Raw genomic sequence first — 12642 nt, forward strand, 5'->3', positions numbered from 1 at the left:
AACCCACTATCTCAATGGCAGTGCAAACACCAGCATAGCGACAATCCTGCTACCTGAACTAGGAGCAAGAAACACCAAGGTCCTAAGCTCCTAGCCTACAACCTTGACAAACTTCCAATCACTTTATCTGTTGTATACTAACGAGTAACCATCGTCGTAACCAATGACGACATGTCTCGCTGACCACTTCTTGTAGAAGACCTTCTTGCTGACATCCCTGATGTCATAATTATGCAATCCACTCCATCTCCTTATAGTCAATCCAACATGCTCATGCCTCCAGCAACTCAACATCTCGGAAGAGAAGCACATGAAGCAAAAAGACCAAGCTACTGCTGCCAAAGTCGGGGCCATTGCTAAGGCCGCTGAAAATAAAGCTGTCGAAGTTGAGAAGAAACTAGTAGAGGCACTAACCAGCAAGGAGCAGACGCTAAGGCCTATCAAGATGGCCAAGACTCTATTCGAGAACAATATAAGGAGCAGGTCAACATCTCGGATAAAATCATCATCCCGGATCAAGTCATCTCGGGGTCACTACAAGAAATTTCACTTTTGGCTATTAAAATTTTAGTCGCCAAAAGCCTTGTTTTTAGTTGCCAATAACTTTTGCCGACTAATATATTTGGTCGCCCGTTTGGTCGCCAATAGTTTGTCCGGGAAACAATCGGCGACTAAAATTTTTTTGGTAGCCAAAAGTGACCTATTGGCGACTAAAACTTTAGTTGCCATATATTTTTTAAAAAATAATTAAATATATGCATTTTTATTTTTAGTGACTAAATTATATAGTAGCCAATTGAGTATATATGTTTGGCGACTAATTTTTTGGTAGCCAAAAGTTTCACTTTTTGAGAATTGGCGACTAAAGCTTTAGCAACCAAAAGCCACCCTGTGATATTTGTTTAGTCACCAAAGGTCTTATTTAGTTTTTATAATTTGTTCTGTAATATTTTTTTGCGCAACATGTAACCTGTGCATATACAAAATTATTCATCCATTCTCTCATTCATTCAATTCTCAACTGTTCAATAAAAATATTTCTCCACAACCTGTACCATTCAATTTTCAACCACATAAAAATTTAACTATTAACTGTACATATCAAAGAAAATAAGAATCCATAAACATAGTATAATCCAACAAATACATATACTATACAAACAAACAATTAAAATCCAAATTAAAGAAAATCTTAATAACAAAACATATAAGGGTCTGCATCTTCTTATCACGTGCTTTTGATGCAGCTTCGGATATGGTAGAAGAGGGTCTCCATCTCATTCTATTGTTAAATTCTTACATGTAGGTCACCGCATCGAGAATCAATCCAGTCATTCGTCTTGTGAAACTTCTCATAGAATCTGTAAAAATCAGGCAACTCTTCGTCATTCTCATCTACCTATTAATTTCTCATCTAACAGAATTGTTTTAAGCAAAGAATCCAAATGTGGAAAAAGATTAAGAAGGAATCCAGTGACACAAAGATGAATATAAATTTCGAATAAAAAATGTGAACCAACACCCAAAGTAACAAATGGACACCAAGATGAGCAAAAGTACTCTTATTTCCACTATGAGTGAATGAGACTTGTGCAAATTCCCTCTAATCATCAATCCAACAAAACAAATTAAAATCAAATTAAAGGGTGTTTGGTTGTATAATTTAAGTTATTCAAATTACAAAATTATCTTTTTGCCTATCAACTTATGCTTTAGTGGTTACTAAAAAGATAGCAATGCACATAATTTAATCCTAGCAAAGGGCATGAAGATTACCTTGTAAAGGGGGAAAAATGGAAATTTACTAGGAAAAATGAATAACAAATTTACTAAAACTTAACTATTATGACCATCACACATCATGTTTTTTTTCATAAGCCTGCTAACATAAATATTGTGACCATTACACATTATGTTTCTTTTCTTTTCCTTTCTTTTCTATAGCTTTGGGCAACCAGAAGTAGAATTAAGGAAAAAGAAAATTCCTTCAAACTTTTAAATTAGAAACAAAACACACACACACACACACACAAAAAGAAGAAGAAGAAGAAGTGCACTTCAAACTCCTCATTCATTCTCCTTGATACCACCACTAGAAAAGCATGCATTGACAAACTCCATCAAATAGAAATCATTAGCAAAACATTTTATACAACAAAGCATCTCAACAATGGGAATAACACATATCCACGATGCTATGAATGCAAGGGTTCTACACAAATTCTACCCATGCTATATGAAATCAGCTAGACACAAAAGTTCCACTTGGAGCAAAATCTTTAACCGTTCTAATGGAGCAACAGCACTACGTGACCTGCAACATAAATTATATAGGATATAGTAAAGAACTACTAGGTGAAATGAAAAGTTTACCGACTTGCGCAATTTTATCAACAAAAATTATGTATCTATCCTGAAGGCAGTAACAATCATTAAAACTTCATAATCATATAGAGGAAGTATAGGGTGATAATTTTGCCATCAAGTTGAAGATGTGAAGTGAATATAATATTACCATAGGTAACAAGTTGGCCTATTTCTGAAAGCTACAAATGATCCCTTATGTCAAAGAATTTCATATTACTTTGTTGATCTGCAGTCTCTATAACTTAACTATTATGACCATTACACATTATGTTTTTGATAGCGAATCATGCGCTTGGGTTTTGATTGGGACTTTACTGACATAAATATTCTGCTTCTTGCTAAGTTAGCGAAGCCTTTAAGGGGAATTGTCCAGATAGTCATAAACAACATCCACATCAAGGGTGAAGTTTGTAGTTTTCTTCTCTCTTTTTGTTTACCTTTTACATCTAAAATTCTCTGTTATCATTCTTTCCTTTTTGGTAAATGAAGAATTAAAGTCACATCTATGAAATTGAAGAACTGGTAAACATTCTTTGCCACCACTAGTGTAAATCAGGTAATGTCACAGGCTCAACTCCTTATTCACATAGTGAAAATGGGGGAAATAAAATAAATCAATAAAAGATTTTTTTTTCTGTTGTTTTTTGGGAAGTGGAAATTGCATCAATAAAATTTCTAAATTAATTAACTAAACTATGCTAGGTGATATTATATTTTGTTCTGTTTATATGTGTGTGTGTGTGTGTGTGTGTGTGTGGTGGACATATGGAATGTTATTTTAAAGGAACAGGAGTTTAAAAAAAAAAATACTTTTACCTAGTTCCAAATACAATATTAGAGTGAATTTTAGGCATGATTGTTTGCGTGATATAGTGAAGAGCATTTATGTAAGACGTTCTCTAGCTATAATTTGATATAGTGTTTTCATCTAGGCTCTGTTACATTCAGACACTTGGACATATGACAATTCTAACAGTAGCATTACTCATGGAAACAAGAACATCCCACCACAATTCATTTTGCTCAGATTCTATAACTATGTTATGAGGATTAATAACAACATTCTACAAAATAACAAAATTTTAGCAGATAATCCTAGCAAAAACAAAAATAAATTCGTTCTACAACCAACAATAAAGCATGCAGTCAACTTAATTATTGAACCAACAAACCAGTCCTCAAAACCTCTCTATGACATTTTTACATACACTTGGTGAGCATAAATCAAAAAGATTAGTTTGCTCACCAACATAGGAAAATAAACCAACCCATTTTCACAAACACTAGCACATGAGGCATAAATGAGTCACAGATCTCTCTTGCAACACACTGAAAGTTGGATAAATAGGATGCTAACTTAGATGACTTCAATTCTCAAAAACAAGAACATCCAAAATCTAAGAAACCCAAATTTCTTTCATTGTTTTTGGGACATTTGAACAAGGGTCCCTCACAATGATAATTGTTTTTGCGAAATTAAAAGAGAAAGAGAGAGAGAGAGAGAGAGAAAGAGAGAGAGAGTGTGAGACCTTCCACTCGGAGAAAACAGAGTCATGTTTGGTGCATTTATAGTCTTCCCTCTTTACGATGGCAATGGTAGAGGAGAAGGAGGTGCTCCGATTGCCGGCGAACGTAAGGAGGAACGACGGTGAGAGAGGGATGGGAGAGGAGCAGCTGAGAAGGAGAGGGAGAGAGAGAGGAAGTGAAATAGAGAGAGAGAGAGAGAGAAAGAGAGAGAGAGAGAGAGAGAAAGTTGCTATTTTGATACGGTTTGGGTTGGAAACAAAATACATATATAATTAATAACAATTCGGGACTAAATATTTTAGTCGCTCATTACTTTTTTAATCCCTCCAAAATTTGAAATCTCCCTCCAAATATTCTAGTTTTTTAGCGACTAAAATATTCTTTTGTTGCTGAAAATATACTTTTGGCAACCAAACTTTTGGTCGCCAAAGATAAAAAATTTTTTTTTTTTTTCTTTTCATTCGGCTACTAAACAATTTTAGTAGCTAAAACTAACTATACGGTTACTAAAATATTTTTTTGTCGCTGAAAATATACTTTTGGCGACCAAACATAAAAAATAACTTCTTTTTTTTTTTTTTTCTTCATTTGGCTACGAAACAATTTTAGTAGCCAAAACTAGCTATACGGCTTCTAAAATTTTTGTGGTCACCAATTGTGATATTTTTAGCGACTAAATTTTTTTTAGTCGCCAATAATTAATATTCCCTGACTAAAAAAAATTAGTAGCTAAATATTTGACTTTTGCCGACTAATATTATTTTTGGTCACCAATTCCACAACTTTGGCGACTAAATTTTTTTTAGTCACCAAAAGTGTATTTTGTTGTAGTTGGTATAAGTGTTATCTTAGATACCTCCATTTTCACCAAAGTTTTTGAAAATTTCACCGAGCATCACTTTCAAATCACTAACTCAGTCTTCATTAACTCATTTCTGCTCTTTGCCCACTAATGTGAATGTAAATACAACTTAGGTTCACATTAGGAATATCTTATCTAAACCTTGTCTAAGTCTGACTTAGACATCCATGACCAGAGTCATCGTGTTTAGCTTGTCTAAACATAACACTTAAGACTTAACCTTAGTGCACTGAAAGTACTACCTACCTCGACTTTTCATACAAACTAGCCAGATCATTGTTGGTTTCGTCTTGTTTCTCATCGAATCATCACTTTAACTTAGTTCAGCTCTGTCTTCCCAACAAGCCTACGTTAAACGCACAGTTCCTCATTGGAACATCCCTTAGTTTCAACTCTACCTTTTTGGCAAGCCTAAGTTAACTAGCTCAAGGGTTGTTCCCTACTCAAGGATCACTCCTTCGATTTCATTTCAATGGTCATTCCCTTTGATTTATTCTTAACTTCGGCTAAGGTTAGTGACATCATTAGAGTCGTGCTTGCAAATTTCTTCAAGCCATATTCCAAGGCCTCGACAATCCCTCACCGTCAAGATCTCCTAATCCCGAGTAAGCTTTGTTTTATCTAAACTTTGTTCGCCTCTGGTAAGTTATGATCTTTTCAAAATTGCTCACCTAGGCTGAGCTTTTGTCTTCTCGGACCTACTTATCTAGGCCGAGATCTTGTCTTTTGGATTTGGGATCTACCCACTTAGGCTGAGCTCTTGTCTTCTCAGACCTAATCATCTAGGTTGAGATCTTGTCTTCTGTGATCTGAGATCTGCTCACTTAAGTAAAGCTTTTGTCTTCTCAGACCTATTCATCTAGGCCGAGATCTTGTCTTCTGGTATCTGGGATCTACTCACTTAGGTTGAGCTGTTGTCTTCTCAGACATACTCATCTGGGCTAAGATCTTGTCTTATGGTATCTGGGATCTGCTCACTTTGGTTGAGCTCTTGTCTTCTCAGACCTACTCATCTAGGCCGAGATCTTGTCTTCTGGGATTTGGGATCTGCTCACTTAGATTGAGCTCTTGTCTTTTTGGACCTACTCATCTACGTCGCGATCTTGTTTTCTGGGATTTGGAATTTGCTCACCTAGGCCATGCTCTTCTATCTTGGATCTGCTTTACCTAGGCCACCATCTGGGATCTGCTCCACCTAGGCCATGCTCTTCCATGTTAGATTCGCTTTACCTAGGCCATGCTCTTCCATCTGGGATCCGCTCCACCTAGGCCATGCTCTTCCATCATGGATTTGCTTAATTTAGGCCATGCTCTTTCATCTTGGATCTGCTTCACCTAAGGCAATGTCTTTTCTACTTGAAGGTTGTCTTCATCTCCTCGGGAGCGCTCATGCGCCCTTATTTTTGCATTCATCTCTTCTAGAGGGGTCTTCATTTTGTCAATGTTGACGCATTCTCCATATTTGCTAAACTCGTCGTTGCCGACCCGTTGATCTTGCACGATGATGGCTATCTATTCCTACTAAGTTCCCACAGACAGTGCCAAATTATGGATATTAATTTTTGACCTCAGAACCAAACAAGGAACTTAGCCAGAGAGCTCGCGGTAGAATAGGTTAAGCCAGCACTTGTGCACATGAAGACAAGAAATACCGCGGTTGCTCGTCTACCCGAGGCACTCCGATGATCAAATCAGTCAACCTATCTTTCAAAGATATCAAACAAGTACTCAATTTACAATCAAAAACATACCTTAGACCCACGATGGTGCCTTACTTTTATAATGAGTAGTGTCCAACTTCTCCTATAAGTCTTACTTTATGGGACTTCATCCTTTACAAGGATAACATCTATCATAACTCACACTATTCAGATTAAAATGAACTTCTTCAAGAGTCTCATTTCTATTCAAATAAGTAGCTTGATATCATCTAGGACTTTTGTTCTCTATCTAAATATCTCAGATTCTGACATTACCGCACCATATCTCGACAATATCACAACAACCTCAGCATCATGGTTTGCCCATGTGGCACCTTAGCCAACACTTCGGCCACGTGGCGTGACCTTAAAAATACATCCCCACGCTGCGGTTGATTACCAAAGGAATCAACATTTTCTAGAACTAATCACACCATTGTTTATTACAGAGACCTAATCAATCTAAATTTCTAAGAAGACAATAACACATAGTAGAACTTCAAAAGATAACATAGTTGAATAAATCAAACCATGAATTCTTAAGGAGAGAGTGGTTCCCAACTACCCCATAGAAAATATTATTAAAAACAAAAAGTCCACTACACGGTTGACCCACTTGCCATGTTCATATAGATATATCAGATAGACGGAGATTTCAAGAAGGAAGAGATGTAGTTTCAGTTTTTTAAACAAGTCTAACTCATTGACTGGTTAAAGCTCAGGAGATTCAGTACATATATGGGATTTGAACACACTAGTTGTAGGTTAGGTAGGCCTGATTCATCCCATTAATGACCCCTAGATGTAGTTACATTTTCTTCTCCTTCTCTTCCTCTCCTACTCTCATTTTTAAAATATTTTTTAATTTTTTACTTTAAGAACTGTACCACTTGTGCTACTATTAAGTTTTACGGAACTGCTACGTAGCTCGAATTGTCGAGCTCGAAATTGGCTCAAATCCAATTTCAAAAGCAGAGAAGGAGAAGAGAAGGAAGGAGGAGGAGGAGGAGGAGGAGGAGGAGGAGGAGGAGGATTGGAGGGGGCATAATCACAGGGGGAGAAGAGAAGGAAGGAGGAGGAGGAAGGAGGAAGGGGAGGGGCTCGGCCAACGGCAGTGGTGCTGCGACGAAGGGGAGGGGCTCGGTGGGGCCGGAGGCGATGGTGGTGGTGCTGCGACGATCATTGGTGCTACGATGAAGCGGAGGGCTCGACTGACGGCAGAAGCGGAGGGGCCCTCTTTTCTCTCCATTCCCTCTTTCCCTCATCTTTCTCTTCTCCTCTCTTCTTCCTCTCTTCTCTCCCTCTTTCTCCTCTGTTTCAGACCACCCAAAACGACATTCGAGCCAATTTCGTGCCAAGGTTTTCGAGCTATAGCTCATTTTCCTAAGTCTTAAATGGAAGTAGCAATGTAAATTTATTCTTCAAACATGTTAAAATGTTAGGAAATGCTATGACACATACTTTTAAAATAGTCTATATCATATGTAAATTATGACCATTATGATATTACTTATTACAAATGTTATAACTAAATTTCATTCAATCATAATTAAAAAAAAAAAAAAAAAATTCTTCAGTCATAAAAAAAAATTATAATCAAACACCATATGAGCTCCTTGTATTTTTTTTATATTATATATACATATATGAAATAGTAAACAAAATATTAATTTTATCGACAAATGAGAATCTTATAGCGTGGATTCACTTAATAAAAGCAAATAAAAACTGCATTACCCAAAATATAAAGAATTGTTATCGGAAAAAAAAAATGTAAAGAATTACTAATAGTATATATGGCCACACAAACCCAAAAACACATGCATGAACTCAGAGAGAGAGAGAGAGAGATGGAGAGCAAGCATTTTAGTCACCCCCACAACCTAAGCCTCCATGAAATTCCAGAAGGGGCGAAAATTGATTGCTCTGGTTACAACTTGCCAAGCTTAGGTCTAGTTTATGTCTGCAGGCAATGCAATTACTTCTTGCATGAACAATGCTTTCGGGCAAGTCGCTCCATCAAACACCCATCCCATCCACTTCATCCTTTAACCCTCATACCATATCCAACTTACACCTCTGGATCCTTCTTGTGCGATTCCTGCGGTCAAACTGGATCTGGGTTTTCTTTCAGCTGCTCCAATTGTGATTTTGACCTCCACGTCCATTGTGCTTGTATTTCTCAAAATACAAGCACAATGGACACTGAGTCACAAACAGAGGTGACAGGGTCTAACCAGATTGAACACGTCCCGCGCCAACCACTTCCTCACACTTCTATCTAAGCCACTATATGTCAATGGTGAGTTCATTTGTAATGCTTGTGGCGAATATGGGAGGGACATAGAATACAATTGCTCCACATGTAATTTTGATCTCCACATTGAATGTGCTTCCTTGAAAGAAAATGTGAATCGCGAAGATCACGAACACCCTCTCACTCAGTACTATTTTCGTTTCCAAGTCCATATGATAGCGAGGATATTAACTTTGAGTGCGATGTTTGTCATCGCAATGTTTTGAAGGACTGTTGGTTTTATTGCTGTGTAGATTGTGATTATGGAAGTCATGTGAAGTGTGTATTGGCTAAGGAACGACTGAAACAAGAAGTGGAACTTGAAAGATTCATTAAGACCACTACAAGAATTAACACTTTTGGCAACAAAAAAATTGGTCGCTAAAAGTCTATTTTTGGTCGGCAAAAGTTATCCGCGACCAATTTTTTTGGTCGCTACTTTGGTCGCCAATTGAGGGTCGGCAAAAGTAATTCGCGACCAAAATTTTGGTTGGTCGGCAAAAGTTGGATTTGCCGACTAAATTTTTTGTCGCTAAATATTTAATTACTGCGACTAATTCATTTTGTTGCTAAAACACTTTAGTCACGAAAAGTAATATTTTCCCGACCAAATATCTTAGTCGCCAATTGACACATTTCGCGACCAAAAAGTTTGGTCGCCAATTATCACATTCAACGACCAAAAAGTTTGGTCGCCAATTGTGACATTCCACGACCAAAGATTTTGGTCGCCAATTGTCACATTCCGCGACCAAATTGTTTGGTCACCAATTGTCACATTCCGCGACCAAACATGTTTTGCGCAACTAAAACTTTAGTCGGCTATAGACCTATTCGCGACCAAATCCTTTAGTTGCCAAAATTAATAATTTTAACGACTAATTATTTAGTCGCCAAATGTGCTTGGTGATACACCGACTACTTTATTTAGTCGGCAAAAGTATAACTTATCTTTCCCGACTAATCAATTGGTCGCCAAAACTAGAAAAACAAAACCAAATTTTGGTTGCCAACATCCAACAAAATAAACCTGTAATTTATAATAATCCATTCAACTATTCAATAAAATCTGTAATTTGCAAAAATCATTCAAACCAACAAATAAATTGAATCATGAATGTAACGCCCTCAAAATTAACCCATTAAATATCATTGACATGCATTAATTAAAGAAGACAATTTATTAATTCATTCATCAGAGTATTACTAAATAAAGCATTACATGTAACATCGAATAAAATGCCCTACAGGCTTACATTTTTCCAAGCCAACACTTGGATACAAAAATATGAGTTCTAATCTCAATACAAGAAAAGCCCTAGGCTTGAATGTTTACATGTACTAATAATTACGACAATTAACTAAAGGTAGTCTTCTTCAATCCAAAAGCCAAACCCTCCCAAGCTAAGTCCTTGGAGGTAGTTTATCACCTGAACCTGAAAATGATGTTCCCATAAAGGGTGAGCCACAGCCCAGTAGAAACATACTAAACCACATATAAGAAATGAATAAAGCAATAGTATTTGACAGATGGTTAACCAAGATAATCAACCACTTCATTTTACAGTCTCATGACACAATTGTCTAAGATACAATTTACTTTCCAATTTTATCAACATGGCTCAGAACCTGGCCAAACTTACAACAGTGAATTACATATACCATATTCACATCCTTCCAATATCAACAAACAAATGAGACTCAAGCTCAATTCACAACACTTCATACTTCCAGATTGATACACATTTTAGTGCTGTATCAATAAAAACACTTCTATATAATAAGCAGACATAAAAGTGATGCTAATGGAGTCCATCCCCTATCTCCTCCCAAACAAAATCCGGTTTAGAGGTCCATCCCCTGTCTTCCCCTAAACCGTGGAGTACATCCCCTATCTCCTCCCGCACAAAACAATATAAATGCAAATGCACATGCAATGCTCAATCAATACACGTATTTTCTGTATCAATGCAATAATCAAAATTAATGACTTAACCAATGTGATTAGTTTCAGTTATTCCTAATCCACATGCAATGTCTACAACAATCATGACTATCCTCCACCGATAGCCCAAATCAGTTATTTCTAAACAGGAAATAAATGTATCAACTAACATAATTCCAACATTTTCATAGGTGAGTGATTAAACTAACCAACTACACCATTTACTCAATAATTTCCCCAATACCATGAATTTAGCCATATTCCCCAATTCCCTTAAATTAATTATACAAATTAATTTAATATTACAACCAGGGTTTTCCCAAAAATTACCAAAGTAAACCCAACATATCAATATACCAAAACTTAGAGCAAAACCTATAAAATGGAGTAGGAAATTCCTACCTCGAAGAGAATAACCCAAATGGAGAAGACAGAGATGAAAGCCCAAAAACCAAAGTGTTCCAAATCGCCAAATGTTCAGATTAAATGGAAGCCCTCGACTCACTCTATCTTTTTAATAAAGCAACTAGGGTAGAAACACACTCTAAACAGATCAAACCTAAGAGAGAAGGTGAGTAGGAAGAGAGAGAAGTCGGACCTTAGGGTTTGGAATCTAAAAAGATGATAAAAACTGATTAAAAACCCGCTGCTGTGTATATAAACTGGACAAGCTCGCTCGAGCGAATACTTGGTCGCTCGAGCGACCAGACACAAGAAGCTACGCTCGAGCCAAGGAAGCCGTGCTCAAGCCAGCAACCCAAAAGCTCGCTCGAGCGAAAGAAAACTCGATCGAGCGAAGAACTCAAACCCTCAGGTCTGAAACCAGAAACACGCTCGAGCGAAGGAACTATAGCTCGAGCGAAGGATGAACTAACTCGCTCGAGCGAAGAAAAGCTCGCTCGAGCCAAGAATGCAAAGCTACAGGTCCATACTGGACGCCAACTCTCGCTCGAGCGACCAAACCCCAGCTCGAGCGAAGAACCAAAAAGACATCTCGCTCGAGCGACAAACTCCTCGCTCGAGCGAACAACCAAAAACACATCTCATAATTCCAAATGAGAAAATAAAGGACAACAACAACAATATACAATGACAGAATCTACGGAACCTAAGTCCGGATACAATAATCAGATGGAAAAAGACCGGGGTCGCTATAATGAACATTCAACAAAATACATATATCAACCATTTCTAAACCTGTTTAATTAAAATCAGCAACTATTATAAGTTTTCATCCACAAATAATTCCAAACTTATGTTTTAAATTTTTATCCATGTACATCAACCGAAAAATATAACTAGTAGCCTACCAAATATTTTCTATACACACCCATCCAAAAATATAACTACTAGTCTACCCTAATATTTTCCATATACATCTATACAAAATTATATAATCCTTCAAAAAATGCAAAAAGTGCCAATTTGTCCTGTGCAATTTAGCATTGTGCACGAGTTCATCCATCTGTACCAAAGAAAAAGTAAAATAATGTCAGGTAAGAGTGGACAAATAATGAAAATTGTCAATGAAAAGCAAACGTCACATTAGCAAATTAAATGACTTTCATTATCAAATTGTAAATAAAACAATAGCATTCTTATAATTATGGTTGTAAATAAAACAAGTGTGTACTCAAATTGTAAATAAATAGCATTCTTATAATTGTAAAACAATAGCATTCTTTTAATTGTGATATAGGGGTGCTATTGTTTTATTTAGGCTGTATATGCTTTCTATTCTCACTTCAACTGTGCTAGTCGCACAGAGGAATTTTCATATAATAGATTATTAAGCAGGCACAAGGTGATCCACATGTGTTTATTCCTTGTGCTAGAACCCTTACCGTATTCTTCCAACACCCAATACATTGATCCAGAAGGTAGTAAGATGGAAAAAATACTAGCAAGCCATCCGGCACAATTTGAGCAAAATTGACTGAAGCAT

The sequence above is a fragment of the Camellia sinensis genome, chromosome 2, assembly GCF_055761805.1.
Source record: "Camellia sinensis isolate YWXY chromosome 2, ASM5576180v1, whole genome shotgun sequence".
In the NCBI taxonomy this organism is placed as follows: domain Eukaryota; kingdom Viridiplantae; phylum Streptophyta; class Magnoliopsida; order Ericales; family Theaceae; genus Camellia; species Camellia sinensis.